Source organism: Pantherophis guttatus, chromosome 2 (assembly GCF_059756535.1).
Source record: "Pantherophis guttatus breed Tessera chromosome 2, ASM5975653v1, whole genome shotgun sequence".
Classification (NCBI taxonomy): domain Eukaryota; kingdom Metazoa; phylum Chordata; class Lepidosauria; order Squamata; family Colubridae; genus Pantherophis; species Pantherophis guttatus.
In genome coordinates, this window is record NC_142064.1 from 93,001,504 (window position 1) to 93,017,500 (window position 15,997).

Here is a 15,997-nt window from a genome sequence, read left to right on the forward strand (position 1 = left end):
TGCATTTATTTATTAAACTATCTTTTAATTTTATTGAAAATTAGACAACCATTTTATCCCCACACAACCTTCAACCCTTCCCCCTTCCCCACCCCCACCCCCAACTTCCCAGAGCAAAAACAGGGTATAGCATTAAACAAACATAAGCTAAAATATACTAACTTGCTACAAGATTCAAAACCCACTCACACTCTTTAACTCCTCTTTTAAAAATTGTTCATCAGCCTCCTCTTTTAGAAGTCTTGTATTCCAAACATATCCAGGTTGGAATTGTTTTAAAAAACACACACACGTGACCTGAAGCACAGTCACAAACAAATGTTCTCTTCCACTTCTGATGTTATATTAAGGCATTCAAGTGGATGGTGTATATATAAAAATAATAAAGAAATAAACAGAAGAAAATTTCCAACAACCATAACTTATAGATAGCAAATAAGACTAGCAAAAGGTAGAAATGGAGAAGATTTAACATTCCCGCAATCAATATCTCCTGTGCAATGGACTTGTTACTCCCTGTACTTTCAAGAATATTGACTATATATTTTTTTTACATTGTAGCTTATTTAAAAAAAAAAATACAATCAGAGAACTGACAATCTTTCTCTCTCCTCCATTTCTAATATTTTAATCTGCACCAGTGGTGAAATGTAAAATTTGTTACTACCAGTTCTGTGGGCATGGCTTGGTGAGGGGGTAATGTGATTGGGTGGGCATGGCCAACTTTTTTTTTTACTTTTTTAAAGCATTAAAAAAATAAGTGCATCTTTTGAAATTGCTTTCTAAAATAACATATAAGGTGCCTTACTCATTTTTAAAGCATTTGGGCAAATAGGTTGTAAAAAAATGCTTTTAAAAGGTTAAAAAAGGCTCTGACGATCACAGCTGTGGTGCGTGATCGTCAGAGCCATTTTTTAACCTTTTAAAAGCAGGAAGTAATGACATCCGGGCGGGTGGGCGGAGCCTCGCGATGCCAATGCTACCGGTTCTCCGAACCACCTGCCACAATCGCTACCGGATCGCCTGATCCGGTCCGAACTGGGAGCATTTCATCTCTGATCTGCACACTTGAGGACATTTGTAGTTTTTCCCCTGTTGAATATTCTGTGTATCCTCTTCATTTTTCTCAATCATATCTGCCATCTACATATCCTCCAGTTTTATGGGCAGGAATATGGGAGAACAGAATCAAGACTGCATGTGAAAAGAAAGTCTACAATTCTTTTTTAAAGTTAGGTTTTTCTGGATCTTTTTTTAAAGCCATAAAAATGATAACAATTGAATTCAAGTTCTACATTTCATTTTGAACTATTTTTTTAAAAGGTATATAGGCTTTTTAAAAAAAACCGCTAAGCAATACCCCAAAAAAGCATCATCATCATTACTATTATCATTACCATCACATTGCAGAATATTTAAGAAGAAAAGACTCCAATCTAGCTGCAGTTCTAAGTCCTCTTTATCCTTATAAATCTGGTGAAGGAAGCATGCATAGGAATCCACTGTACATTTCAAGAACAGGAAAGGGAATGGAGGGAGAAAAGACAAGATATGGAAGAAAAAGACATGGGTAATAGGAAATGAATGAACAATTTAGTTGTATATGCTTCATATTTGTAAATCAGGCCATTTATTTATTGTACAATTTCTATTATCCCTAATAACACAAGACAGGGTTACTTAATTTATCAGAGAACTGAATCTTTCTCTCTCCTCCAATATCAAGGGTCTCAACTGTAGTTCATGTGGTGAAGTTTACACAGAGCTTTGAAAACCTGACTGTTTCTAATATTTTAATCTGCACCAGTGGTGAAATGTAAAATTTGTTACTATTGGTTCTGTGGACGTGGCTTGGTGGGGGAGGGAGGGGTAATGTGACTGGGTGGGCATGGCCATTTTTTTTTTAACTTTTAAAAGCATTTTTTCTACAACCTTAAGAGGTTGCAGAAAAAAATGCTTTTAAAAGCCTCTGACGATCAAGCAACTCAGCTGGGATCATCAGAGGCTTTTAAAGGCTTTTTTTTTCCTACAACCTCTTCGGCCGATCCCAGCTGAGCCGCGCGATCATCAGAGACTTTTTTTTTTTACTTTTAAAAGCATTTTTTCAGCTGAAGAGATTGTAGAAAAAATGCTTTTAAAAGTAAAAAAAAAATCCTCTGATGATTGCGCGACTCAGCTGGGCATGGGGGGGCAGAGGTTTTTGATACCGGTTCTCCAAATCACCCACCACCATTGCTACCAGATTGAGTGATCCAGTCCAAACCGGGAGCATTTCACCCCTGGGCCCACCCTTTGGCCTCCATGCATCCTCTCAAATGGAGCTTTTGAAGCTTTTGGAGGCTGTAAATGCAGCCTCTCAAATGGAGAGTCTCTCAAGCAGCCTCCAAAAGCTCCGTTTGCAAAGGAACTTCTCTTTGCAAAGGCAGCCTCTCAAACTGAGATTTCGGAGGATGAAAAAGCAAGGCACAGAGGCCAAAGTGAAAACCTGGAACAGCTGCTGCCTTGCCGGACTGATTCCGTGCTTCCCCTGCTGTACTCACTGGCACACCCTGTGAAGATCAGCTACATTTTTGAAGCTGCGTATCTGCCCCAACGAGGCGCATGTGCGTTCACAACCAGCAAACTTGTTGCTAAAGTTCACCTCTGGGAACAGCTGATTGGGGGTATTCTGGGAGGCGATCCACCTGCCAATCAGCTACTCGTGCTGAATCAGGCTAATGTGCTGAAGCCCACCAGGCTGTTTGCTGTTTGCTGCAAGGACACTAGCCAGATGAATACCGATGGATGCTGGTAGGCAGAGGCAGATTTTTTTTTTTCTTATTTTTCTCCCCCCAAAATAAGGTGTGTTTTATACTCCGGAGCTTCTTATATGCTGAAAAATTCGGTAGTTTAGAAAGAGAGGGAGAGGAGAGGAGAGGAGAGGAGAGGAGAGGAGAGGAGAGGAGAGGAGAGGAGAGGAGAGGACTACATCAGAATCCTAGAAAGGAAATTCTGGTATAAAAGCTAGAACAAGTGTAGAGACCTTACAGCTCGTGCTCTAAATAGACTTGCCTTGTGAAGCAATTCCTTTCGAGATGAATAAACCCTAAACCATATTCCTACTCATATGAATAGGTCATAAATCTTAGGGTTAGATATAAACAAACATATATAGAATCATACTATAAATGTCTCTTTACAGGAATGATTGTGGATGGCTTATGATAAAAAGAATGCTATATAAACAAGTACAAATGATTCATGCAAATGCTTAGGACAAGCATAGACAAATACATAGAATATAACTCATAGTTCCTGTGACTTGCTCAGGTCCCACACTTTCTTTTCCTCTCTGTGAATAAAAGGGTAAAATATTATGATGAGCAAGCCAAATGAGTAAGGCACCTTATATGTTATTTTAAAAAGCAATTTCAAAATATACACTTAAAATACCTTTTTTTCCAATTGGGATACATTTTTACATTTTTCAATCCTGTTGCCATCTCATTCCTAATATACTGACATTCGTTGGAACTGTAGCCATTTTCACAATTAATAAACACTCTAGTTTGCTGCACAAAATTATATTTCAATTTTTTTTTTTGAAACATTTTGTCTAGTGAAGAAAGATTCTATAACTCTCGGCTTATAAACAAAGCAGATAAAATACTATAGATAAATGCACTGATGCTATATATTTCCAAAGAAACTAGAACCCTTTTAAAATTATTGTTTTTATTATATGCACAAATGTGAATAGTATTCTTCAGCAAGGCTACATAAAATGGTAAAAAGAGACTCTTTTGCATAATATTATTAATCTTTCAATGAATAATTTTTATATTTTATAAAGGTTATAAAAATTAAGCTGGTGATAAAGTTTAAGGGTCCTCCAGTATTATAAGGACTGGATGAAATATATATTCAGATGGCCAGATTTAATAGTCATAAATTGTTTGTGCCTATTTCCAAACTGATATTATAATCAGCACAGGATAATATTGCAAAGATGTAATGAATGCAACGCAAAGGACCTGTTAACACACAATATGTAAAAATTGATCACTTTCTGAAAAAGATCACTACTTTTAAAAAAAAGCTTCATATAAATCCTAATCCAAAATATGGCAAGCACTTAAACTTAAAAAACTTACTTTATATACATGACTGGGAGGGGGAAGGTTCACTGGTGGGTTCCGTCCGGTTCCGCCAAGCTGGTAGCGGTGACAATATGATGTCACCGAACCGGTTCTGCCCCCTCCCCCCTCCCCCCCTACTCCCCGCATTATTCTTACCTTTTATTTGGCTCCACCTCCAATCTATTGCTGTCTCCTGAGTCCCAGCTGATGGCTAGAGGGAAAAAAACTGTTTAAACTCTTGCTGCGGGGCTTCAAAGGGCCACCCTACAACTGATCAGTGTTAAAAGAAAACAAATGAGTAGACCGGTGCCTGCAAAAATACATGAGTAGATCAGTGCCTGCAAAAATACATGAGTAGATCAGTGCCTGCAAAAATAAATGGGTACATCGGTACAGCTCTGCAAGCAGTTAAAAGCCTGGTAGACCAGTACCTCTGCTAAATCCTAAAGAATTGTCACATGACCATCAAGCCACACCCACAAAATAAGCCACACCCACAGAACCGGTAATAAAAAAATTTAGAACCCACCCCTGGGAAGGTTGGTAAGGGGGTATCACTCCAGTTAATAGAAAACCCAGGTAGATTTTGCAAAGAAAAACAGAACTAAAATAGGAAGTGGTAGCATGTTTGGGAAAAATAAATATTGCAACAGTACAAAATATATTTTTTTTAAAAAAAACCCTCCTAAATCTTCCTCTAACTCAAAACCAATGGGGACTTATCCTTTTCATTGGTCAATAATTATTGAGTAGTTACTGGAAATGAACAACCAAAATTAGAAACAAATAAATTTAAGTTAAATAAAACCAAGCAACTTCAAGGATGCTCACTTAATTATATTTGAGGAATGATCACCACTTCTAAAACAGAAGCTGAAAATACTAAGTACTGTAAACTCATAAACAAAATGATTTGAACGGTGCTGATAAAGACCTTCAGTCTCTCCAGGTACAGAAGTTGAAGGAAGCTTTTTTTTTAACTCTATTATTTGGAGTAAAAGAAGTCCAGCTTTAGATTTCTATACAGCACGGTATTAATATATAGCAAATCTATGCAAAATATTAAAATGGAGAGACATGACACTGACGACAAGTGCTATGTTTTTTCCCTCAGTTATAACATATGGCTATAATATGTGACCCATCAGAAAGGCTAAACAAAGAAGAGAGTTGAGTTATAGTGCTGGAGAAAATTATTGAGACTATCTTAGAACACAAGAAGAAAAAATGATTCTGTACTAGTTAAATAAAACCAGGCTGTTCACTAAAAGCACTAATAATGAAGCCAAACCTGACTGTTTTGGACACATGGTGCAAAGGCAGGCATCATTAGATAAAATCCTGAAGCTTGGAAAAATGAACCACAACAAAAAGAAGCTGACAGAAGTCAAGGTAGCTAGATCTGATCACTGATGACACAAGCAGGACCTCACAAGAATTCAAAACAGTGAGTGACAAACAGTCTTGCTTGGGGAAATAATGTCCATTGAGGCACATAGCAATCAAGAGAACTGAACAACAAAAGAGTAACAAAGCAGAGAGACTGATTATAAACCCTGAATTATATAAATCTTTAAAGTGGTACCAGGTTAGGAGAGAGATGTAAACTCATTTTGCTAAGATTACCAGATGAAAATTCTGGATGACCACTAAATGGGAATTGAAATATTACAGAAAACTCTCACCTGGTGATTGTCCAGTGGTCCCAAATCTGTTAGCCCTACCATTCTCTGTTAATCACACAATTGCAAAGCCAACTTTGAGGCCTCTATCCATTACTGAATAAGAAGTTAAAATTGGACCCAGGGCTGGTTAATACACCAACGCCTTCTGACTTCCTTTTCCTTCTGCAAAGCAACATTTATCACATAGAATTTAAAGCAATATTCTTCATATAGGTTATCCAAACCTTTTATTGTTATTATTTTTACTGTTTAATAAAAAGAGGTTTTCAGAAACAATCTATAAGAGAAAGGATCATTCTCTATTAATGTACACAGTCTTTTCTTTAGAACATTTTTATATTAACATTCATCAAATGAACAGGATAATTTAAAGTAATGATTTTACAGTTAAGCCTGCACTATTTTTTTTTTAATTGTAACTGTTAGAAAGTAATGTCTCCGGTCTTTCGGATATAATCATCTTGCTGTTTGTACATTTGCGGCATGTTGTAAACTGCATGAAAGGAAATAACAATAACAATAGCACTTTCTGTAGACTTATACACCACTTCATAGTGCTTGAGAATCCTCTCTAAGCAGTTTACAGAGTCAGCCTATTGCCCCCAACAATCTGGGTCCTCATTTTACCCACCTCAGAAAGATGGAAGGCTGAGTCGACCTTGAGCCGGTCAAGATTGAACTGGCAGTGAGCAGCAGTGAGTTAGTCTGCAATACTGCATTCTACCACTGTGCCACCAGGGCTAAAATGGATGCTAAGTTTCATATTTATACATACAAGAAGTATGTAAGGTTAATTTAGTAAGGTTTAGTGGGGTTTGCTTAAAGCTTTCCAATGCGAATTGTAAAAATCTCACAAGTAGCTATTTTCTGTATGTCTTTGCTGTCATGCAACACTTACCCCGACTTTCCCAAACCATGTCCAGTAACCCTAAATTTGCTTCTGAGTCAGATCAGATTGCACTGCGATAATCTTGACAATTCTGTCTCTTTTTTCCTGAGTAATAATAAGTTACAACCTCATTATTTATGGTGTATAAAATACACCACATTATACCTGGCTGATTGAACAGAATAAACTAAGCTAGGGACAGGCATTTTTTATTGTTTATTGTGATGAGTGCAAATGGTAGAGTCTCTTGCCTACGAAACGGCTGCGTAATGGGTGAAATAACTCCCTAAGGTGCTCTCCACCGTTCCAGCGGGCCCTCCATAGGGTCTAAACAAGTTCCTGAAAATAAATATAAAACCTGGCAATCTGATTTTTCCTCACCCTCTGAGATACCATGCACAGTAATATATCAAAATACCTCTTGCTTCCAAATAAGATTTGTTCTTAACATTTATTCCCAGCAGTAACATCAAACAGCCATGTATCATCCAGCATTATATCATTCCTCTAACTAGGTTGTGTGCAGAAAGGGAACTGGGCTTGCAGTAGCGCAGTGCCAGGTAAAATCAAGTGATCTGGTGGGTTTTTAATAGAACAAACCCAATATTCTAACACAATGTGTCTAATGGAAAGATGAGGTATAGTAACTAATTTTCTGTACTATGGCCTACATGGGAAAGGACAAGGGAGACAGGAGGAAGAGCCACAGATGGGACAACCAACACAAAAGAAATATCTCCAACTGCAGAAGGGAAATAATTCAGAAGGGAGCCTTCCTAGTTTTTTGGAGAATAAGTACTTTTAGACTTGGAAAGAGCCTGTTAATGTAATCTTAATGTAAGTTAATGTACTGTAAGTGTTTCATGAAAAGCTGGGTTCTGCAGTCACTTTACAAAAGATTTCCTATTAAGGCATCTTGAGCCTTTCCGTGAATAATCATAATATATGAATAGAGGCCCTGATGGATTACCGGTAGTGCTTCCTTTAATTAAGATTTTAAAATGTGTTGCTTCATACAGCATTTACCGAAAAGAAAATGGTTTGTCAAAAATTAGACAGATTCTTTGTCTTTTATAACTGTGTCAGTTCATCCACTCACTGGAAATGCTGTTGTGAAAAGAAGGCATACTCCAAACCATTAGCTCCCATTGCGATATTTGCTTTCTTGAATGTATATTTGCATTTCTGCAAATATTTGCATTCTTGAAAATCTTGAATTCTTATTAATGCAACTGTAAGCATTAGCCTAGAATATTGGAGCTGCTAAACTGCCACAAAACCTTTCGAAAAATAATGCAGCGACCACCTCATTTTAAATTTTATTTGGATCTGTATTCTTTTCTTTCAATAGAATCAAAAGTTAGAATAATGACAAAGTAAACAGTTAAGCAAGAAACCCCTTTGTTTTCAAGCTGTGTCCCGAAATGCCTCCACTTCTTTTAAAGGGTTGCAGCTATCTACAGTTTTAATGTCAAGTTAGTATACAGTCCTCTTTTACTAAAAAATCTGGGACCATTTGAAAGAGATAATGGATTAGACAGCTGACTAAGCAGTCCGTTGACCTCTCTAGCAGCTTGCTAGATTGATGATCCTTTGCTTCTCTCCTGGGGAACTGAAGCATGCAAACCTATCTTTTGTTATTTTGGAAATAGCGAGCTCTTCTGTAACGTTCTATTGAGTAGTACTCTGTAAGATAACTTGGGGAGGGTGGCTCCTCTTGGATACAACAGAAGTTACATCAAAGTAAATGAGAAACAAGGAATTCATAAAACATGAAAGTGCACACAGTCAACCATTGATGGCCATGGGAGCAGAAAACCAATTAAGTTAAATATCCAGGCAACAGTGATTGCTCTGACAGAGAGAAGGAGAGAATAGTGCTATGGGAGTTGTATTCACAGACAGCCAGCTCAAGTTCTGGAAATACAGTGAAATGAACTGTACATCTGATGTTAATTCATTTTCTCAAAATATTGATATTTCTTGTTAATGGTTATCTTTGGAGTGCTGTGTTGGTTGCCGAAAGGGCGTTCTTACTTCTTGGGTACGTTAGGACTCTCTGCTAAGATTCAGATTTTTAAGTTAATGCCTGTCTTTTAAATACAGAGGAATAATTTAATAAATTCCACCAATACCAATTGGCAATCAGCTAAAAAAAAATCCAAACCAAATGAAAATTTGGAGACATTTTATGGAGTAACTCTTGAAACAATTGGCTTCTATTTTTACATGTTTTAAAATTGAAGGGCCCACTAATTTTGCCATTTATTATAGGGAAATACTCAGCTTGCCTGATAATGGGCAGGATGGAAGTTTTCAACCTTTCCATCAAAGTCATGTTCTCTTTTTTCAAAGTTCTAAATATGTGTTTGGAAGTCGCATGAAAAGAGATGCAATTTGAAGGGAATGATAACAGAAATCCTAGAAGAAGGGTCTATGCATGCCATTCACCAATCTCCACTAGCCCAAGACCATTCTCCCATGGGAAACAACTGCCGGCTCTTTTGTCTATTTGCTTGTTTTTGCATGAGTAGCATACAACTTCTGTTTCCACTCCTTAGTGCTGGTGGGCCCTTGGCATTAAGAAAGCATCTGATCAGATCCGGAAATGGTGACTCCAGAAGTAATTCAAGCTGACTCCGTGTAAGATTCTCATTCTCTGGATAGAATGGGTGCATTTGGGTTTGTTTTGTTTTGTTTTGTTTTTCAGCAGAGTGGGATGAAATGAACAAGAAAGCTCTTTACAGGAATGGAGATTCCCAAATTTTATAGAAATCATCGTAGGAGTTGCACTATAAGCTGCATCCTTTGTGTTTTTTATGTGGCTGCGATTTTGTAGTTTGTGAACAGAATATGGAGAAAAGTAGGCTTGGCCCACTCTCTGGGAGAGTTTTGAACAAATGGAAAGAACTATATGTTTATTTGATTTTCATTCCATCTTTCGTAGAGGGTCTCAAAGCAGAGCACATACTGTAGAAATTGCTCACATTTTTCCTCACAAGAACAACCCTGTGAAGTAGGTTGGATTGAAAGTAACAAGCTCAGAGTCATCCAGTGTGTTCCCACTCCTAACCCAGCGTCTTTATCACAATACCACACTGGTGCCCTATTATGAGATTCCTTTCTTGAATATAACAAAGCTGGGATTTTAGCATAAATTTAAAGGATTAATTTACATCGTATGTCTTTTTTCATCCAATAAATAAATTGTTAGGACAAGTCTATTGGCTAAAACAATTTACAAACACAAAATTGTTATGCAACTACTCAGGAAGGGATCAGATAGCAGCACAGCAGAGTGAATAATAAAACCAAGAGTATCACTCCTAACAGCAAGATGTTCACCACCAGTCCAGTGGAATTAAGCTGAGCACAAAGGTCTCTCAGATTGAGCAGAGCTGTCAGTTTAGTCAATGAAATCAGTACCTTTCCATCCCATCCTCATCATAGCTTTTTTTAAAAAGGGAATTGCTTTGCTTTGTTTTTTATTATTATAGTTGTTCTGACATTGGTTTTCACTACAGAGCTGCAGAGAATCAGTCTGGGACTGATACATTCAGATCCATTCAGGGAAAAGAAAAAAGAAGAGAAAAGAAAAGAAAAGGGGAGGGGAGAGAAGGAAAGGAAAGGAAAGGAAAGGAAAGGAAAGGAAAGGAAAGGAAAGGAAAGGAAAGGAAAGGAAAGGAGCTCCACTTTGAGATTCAGCTTCCAACTGTTTCAATTGCACAATTATTTTTTTTAAAAGCGCTGACATACAGATTGACTTCTAAACAACCATAAATTACATTGCTACTCATATTTGGCTATTGATTTTGCCCTTTTCCATTCTCACTTTACTTAGAGGCTCTTGTATAACAATTCTGATTCTGGATTGCTTCAGGCATTGTATCTTTTGCTTATTCTTGTTTTCACAGTATATAGCAATATATATATATATACTCAGAGTATATAGCAATAGCACTTAGATTTATATTCAGGTTCATAGTGCTTTTACAACCCTCTCTAAGAGGTTTATAGCATCAGCATATTGTCCCCAACAGTCTAGGTCATTTTCGTATAGCATAGTGACTTCTGGCAACCGCCTGGACTAGTCCTCACAGTTTTCCTGGCAAAATTTCAGAAGTGATTTGCCATTGACTGCTTCCTAGGACTAAGAGAGAGTGATGGGCTCAAGCTAGCTTTGTGTCCAAGACACCACTAGAACTCACAATCCCTCATACATTAACAGGCTCTGATTACACTGCAGCCATCATAAATATGAATCAGTTGCTAAACATCTGAACTTTTATCATGTGACTATGTGGATGCTGTAGACCAGTGTTTCCCAAACTTGACCCTTTGAAGATGTATGGACTTCAACTCCCAGAATTCCTCAACCAGGCATACTGGTTGGGGAATTCTGGGAATTGAAGTCCATGCATCTTAAAATAGCCAAGTTTGGGAAACACTGCTGTAGACTATTACCTTCAATGGTGAATCTGTGTTTTGTCTTGCATTACTACATTTAAACTGTATTTCTTTTAGTGATGGTCTTTTGTCTTGGTGTTAGCAACTGGCTGGTTGCTATTTTAAAAAAATTGTTTTATATACTGCTTTTCCTTGAGAAAGTTTAGAGCAGCGCCCCCCCCCCCCAACCTATTGGGCACCAGGGACCGGTTCTGTGGAGAGAGTTTTTTCTGTAGACCGGAGGGGGCGTGGTTTTGTGTGCTGCCTGAACCCCATAGATGGGGCTTCACTTGTTTGTGGGGTTCAATTTCTGGCCTGCCACGGACCGGGCTGGTCCATGGACTGGGACTGGGGACCCTTGGTTTAGATGGGTACACCAACAACCCACCCTCCAAACTTGAATAAACTATTCATTTAAAAAATTACATTTAGACAATCTACCATGAAACAAATGCAATGCTTAGCTGTACAACCCTTAAAAGAAAACCCATTTGAAGCCTGGAATGCAGCCTTCAGAGCCCTTCCAAAAGATGTCATCAGTCTCTAATTTAAGTGTGAGAGAAAGGAGGAGGGAAAACATTAAATACATAACCAGGGAGCAATCATACTAATTATATTTAATTAGAGTGATTTTAGTTAAATTTGTGTACATGCAGTCATACCTGCTTTGGTTTTGTTCTGCCTCTCCCCACTTTTTGGAGTCGAGTTCCTGGCACAGACATTTGTGTAGAAGTTGCGCCTCCAGTTTTAAGAAATACCCAACATAGAAGAATGCACAATGACTTGTGCCAATTCACATGTGCATGGAAGAAGTTCACATGTAATAGTAAACCATAATTCAGACTTACCTCTAGGAATGTGCTCAAGAAGCCCCCCCCCTCCTCCCTAAGGTAGACTTTGGTCTCACTTTAACAGATTTCTGGCTTGCTATTAAATGCAAACCAAAAATTGCAATTTAAAATAGGTTCTAGTCAATTCTGTTTGTAGATTCCCAAAAGAGATTCCCCTTCTCCTATTACCTTGGAAACACAAAACACAAATGTAGGGATGACTCATATGCCTACTTTTTACCATTTCCTGTAAAACATGAAACCACCGTTTATAAATTAAAGATATTCGTAGTTACAAGTTTTGTACAGACAAGATTGTACCGATGTGAACATAGCCTGGAAAAGGATATTATTTATCACCTACTTCATCAGACTAGGAGAAGCATTAAAGAGATTATCAACGCATGACACATGAGATGCTTCCTATGTACACTAATGAGGGGGTTACACCACTGAACTTCCTGCTTAGCTGAAAAAACCCACAAATGCAAAGAAAATATTTATTATTTTTCTCATTAGAACGTTTGCTCCTTATTTTAAGCATCACAGGCCGAGGTGCTGTCATAGAGCTTTTCAATCCCACAGAAGAATTATGTATCAGTCACTTACTCAATCAATTAAACATTTAACATTTCTTTGCCAGCAAACTGCTGTTGCAAGAACCTGATGCCAAACAGCAATGAAGTTTAGCAATTTCCTTTTAAAAGAGAAAAAAAAAGAAAAGAAGATGAAGAAAGGGTAGGTGGGATTATAAGAGAAAGAAACGTAAGAGCAGCTGTGTCCTCAGTTAAGTCAATGTGTTATCTAAACTGTTTGTAAAGCTCGATTATAAACAAAACAAAATAGAATTTAATCATTCCCCATATTCGTTTTAGGTTTCATTTAACAGCTATTTTGCTGGAGCAGCTCATTTGCTGGAGTTGCTGTCCAGGGTTGAGATGACTATTTATCATTCTTTGATGTCGTTTGGGACAGCATCTCTCTAAACTTATACCCTTCTTCTTCTCCAGTCAATGAAAAACCTGGTCACAGACAGAGGTGGGTTTCAGCAGGTTCTGACCAGTTCTGGAGAACCAGTAGTGGAAATTTTGAGTAGTTTGGAGAACCGGTAAATACCACCTCTGACTGGCACCGCCCCCATCTATTCTCTGCCTCTCCAATCCCAGTTGATCAGGAGGAAATGGGGATTTTACAGTATCCTTCCCCTGGAGTGGGGTAGGAATGGAGATTTTACAGTATCCTTCCTCTGGAGCGGGGTGGGAATTGAGATTTTACAGTATCCTTCCCCTGCCACGCCCACCAAGCCACACCCACAGAACCAGTAGTAAAAAAAAATTGAGTATCACCACTAGTCACAGATCATGTTCTCAAACATTCTGGCCTCAGGACATCTTAAAATTCTTAAAACTGACTGAGAACCCCAAAGAGTTTTCCATAGATATGCACTGAATGAGAACTTAGAAACTGAGAAATGTTTAAATATTTATTTATTTGACACTTTCTGGACCACCTGAAAGGCATCAGGGACTGCAGGGGTCCCCAGACCAGCCTTTGAGTACTGCTGCTCTACATTAGTATTTGTTAGCTTGGTAACAAACATCTAGGAGAGTGATTTTCATAAGTATCAGTTTGTATATTATAATAAAAAGCAAAATTGTTGTACATTCTGGGTTGCCGTTTATAATAAGTGTGCTGTTGCACACTTTCTAGCTACTTCACTCAGCTATTATAAGCAAGTACAGCTAATATTAGCATGAATTGACTAGCATTCATAAATATTCTATGATTTCCCAGTTTATCCCTGGTTTACGTTAGCATCTGAAGTCTGGTTTATAATTCCTAGCTTGTTTGAAAAGGATAAAGGATGAGATGTTTGCTATGGACTTCCTAATTAGCTAGAAAAAGTAGAGTGACATGATTGTAAATAATAAAACCACTATTTTGAATATTGGTTACATGGAAACTGGACCTATATCTGTCAACAGAGGTAATAGAAAAATTTTCATTGATTGAGCAAGATGGATGATCTGCATTTAAAAATCACTTCTGCAAGCTTTCAGCAATAATAGCAACCAGCTTGCCCAAATTCTTATTCATCACATTGACTTAATGCCTACCCTCCATTTTTAATGATATGTCCAGTGCCTAAAAATCTCTAAAAGAGTTTGCAGATAACCAAAATTAGATGTTAATCCAATCCTGGGCTGACTTCTAAATGTTGCAGTTCTCTGCAACATTTCCAGTTCTCTATTTAATTTGTAGATCGCACATGCTATATAGGTCTGGGCTACAGAAATCTTCAAGTCCTCGTTTACTCCTGATGTTCAAATGGTTATAAATCTGAAAAATACCAAATAAATCTCATTAATTGTGGAGAAAATAAGTGGTCTATTTTAAAGAAATCAAATGCACATTCTTGTCAAGGTGACCTTTTAAATTTGATTTGCAGTTCAGAAAAGGCAAAAACAAGCCGCAAGGGATGTTTGTTACAATTTCTCAGATATGTTTTGTTAAAGGAATCTGCCCCAGCAGCTTGTTGAATGTAAAATTCAGTGACAAATTGAGTGCACATGCTCATAAAAATACACATTTTAGGATACTGTGGTCAAGATGCTGATCTAGAAATGGGACAGTCCCTTTTAGCTGGGAAAGTTCACTGGATGATTTTGGGCTAGCCACTCAATCCATTCTACTTTACAGGGTTAATTTTGAGGGGGAAACAGGAGGAACTTGATCTCCTGAATGAAGGTGAATATAAATCAAAGACATATATAAGATATCACATGAACAACATGGTGGCCTAGAGGTGGAGCTTTTGCCTCAAAATCAGGAGCCTGTGAGATTGATCCTAAGCCGCAGCAGATATTTCTCTCTCTGGGCACAAAGAGAAAATATCTGCTGTAAACTCCGTGTAGGCATCAGGAAGGGCATCCAACCAGTAAACCCTCAGCTCCATTCAGTCACTCCGACTCCATATATGACATCACAAGGAGTCACTATACATTGGGCATCTATATAAATGTGTTTAATAAACAAAACAAACTACTAATGGTTTGTATTGCTGCAATATGTAGCTGGGTGATTTAAGCCTAATGGAGTTGCTGCCCAAAATGGCATTTCAGGTTGAGTTCTGCACCTTGACACTGTGCACTATCGACCAGTAACTGTGCTCTGGTATCTCTATGTGATTTCCTCCGCTTTGGCTACTAATAGTCAGAAAACAAAGAGCAATTAAAATGAGAGTGGCTCATGACATCAAGAGGCTTTTTGGTAGCTAAAATTCATGGTGGAGAGAGGCTGAACAGAGGGAATATTGCAAATTGTGTGGGACTAGGCAGGGGTGGGATTCTACCGGTTCGGGCAAACCGGTAGCTCCAACAATCAGCTGGGAGTGAACAGGTTCGCTCCGACGATCAGCTGACCCACTCACCCTTGCATTTTACTTACCTTTATCTTCACAGCTGATTATCGCAGCAGAACAGATTGCTGCACCTCAGCTGTTTTAGAATAGAATAGAATAGAATAGAATAGAATAGAATAGAATAGAATAGAATAGAATACAGTAGAGTAGAGTAGAGTAGAGTACAATACAATACAATACAATACAATACAATACAATACAATACAATACAATACAATACAATACAATTCTTTATTGGCCAAGTGTGATTGGACACACAAGGAATTTGTCTTGGTGCATATGCTCTCAGTGTACATAAAATAAAAGATATGTTCATCAAGAATCATAAGGTACAACACTTAATGATAGTCATAGGTTACAAATAAGCAATTTAATTCCCTAGCACTAACGCAGAAGGTGATTTTTTGTTGATCTGTGCACGCAAAGAGCGTGATCACTAAACCAGTTGTTAAACCGGAAGGATCCCACCACTGGGACCAGGTCATGTGTATGGAGAGTTATTTTCTTCATTTTGAGGATAAGATGGAAGAGTGCTTTTCAGGATTATATTTTCTATATATTGCAATAAGACAGCTACTGTTTTCTGCATTAGAATGGTGGAACGCTGT

General features: G+C 37.9%; 1 long non-coding RNA gene across 1 annotated transcript; it reads right to left on the reverse strand.

Annotated features, from left to right (window-relative positions):
• Positions 1 to 1,422: 1,422 nt before the first annotated feature.
• Positions 1,423 to 11,861, reverse strand: LOC148115202 (uncharacterized). Its single transcript, XR_015731910.1, has 3 exons — positions 11,801 to 11,861; positions 4,275 to 4,329; positions 1,423 to 1,502 (listed from the first exon to the last, which is right to left on the reverse strand). It is a non-coding gene; the product is annotated as an uncharacterized LOC148115202 (long non-coding RNA).
• Positions 11,862 to 15,997: the final 4,136 nt, after the last annotated feature.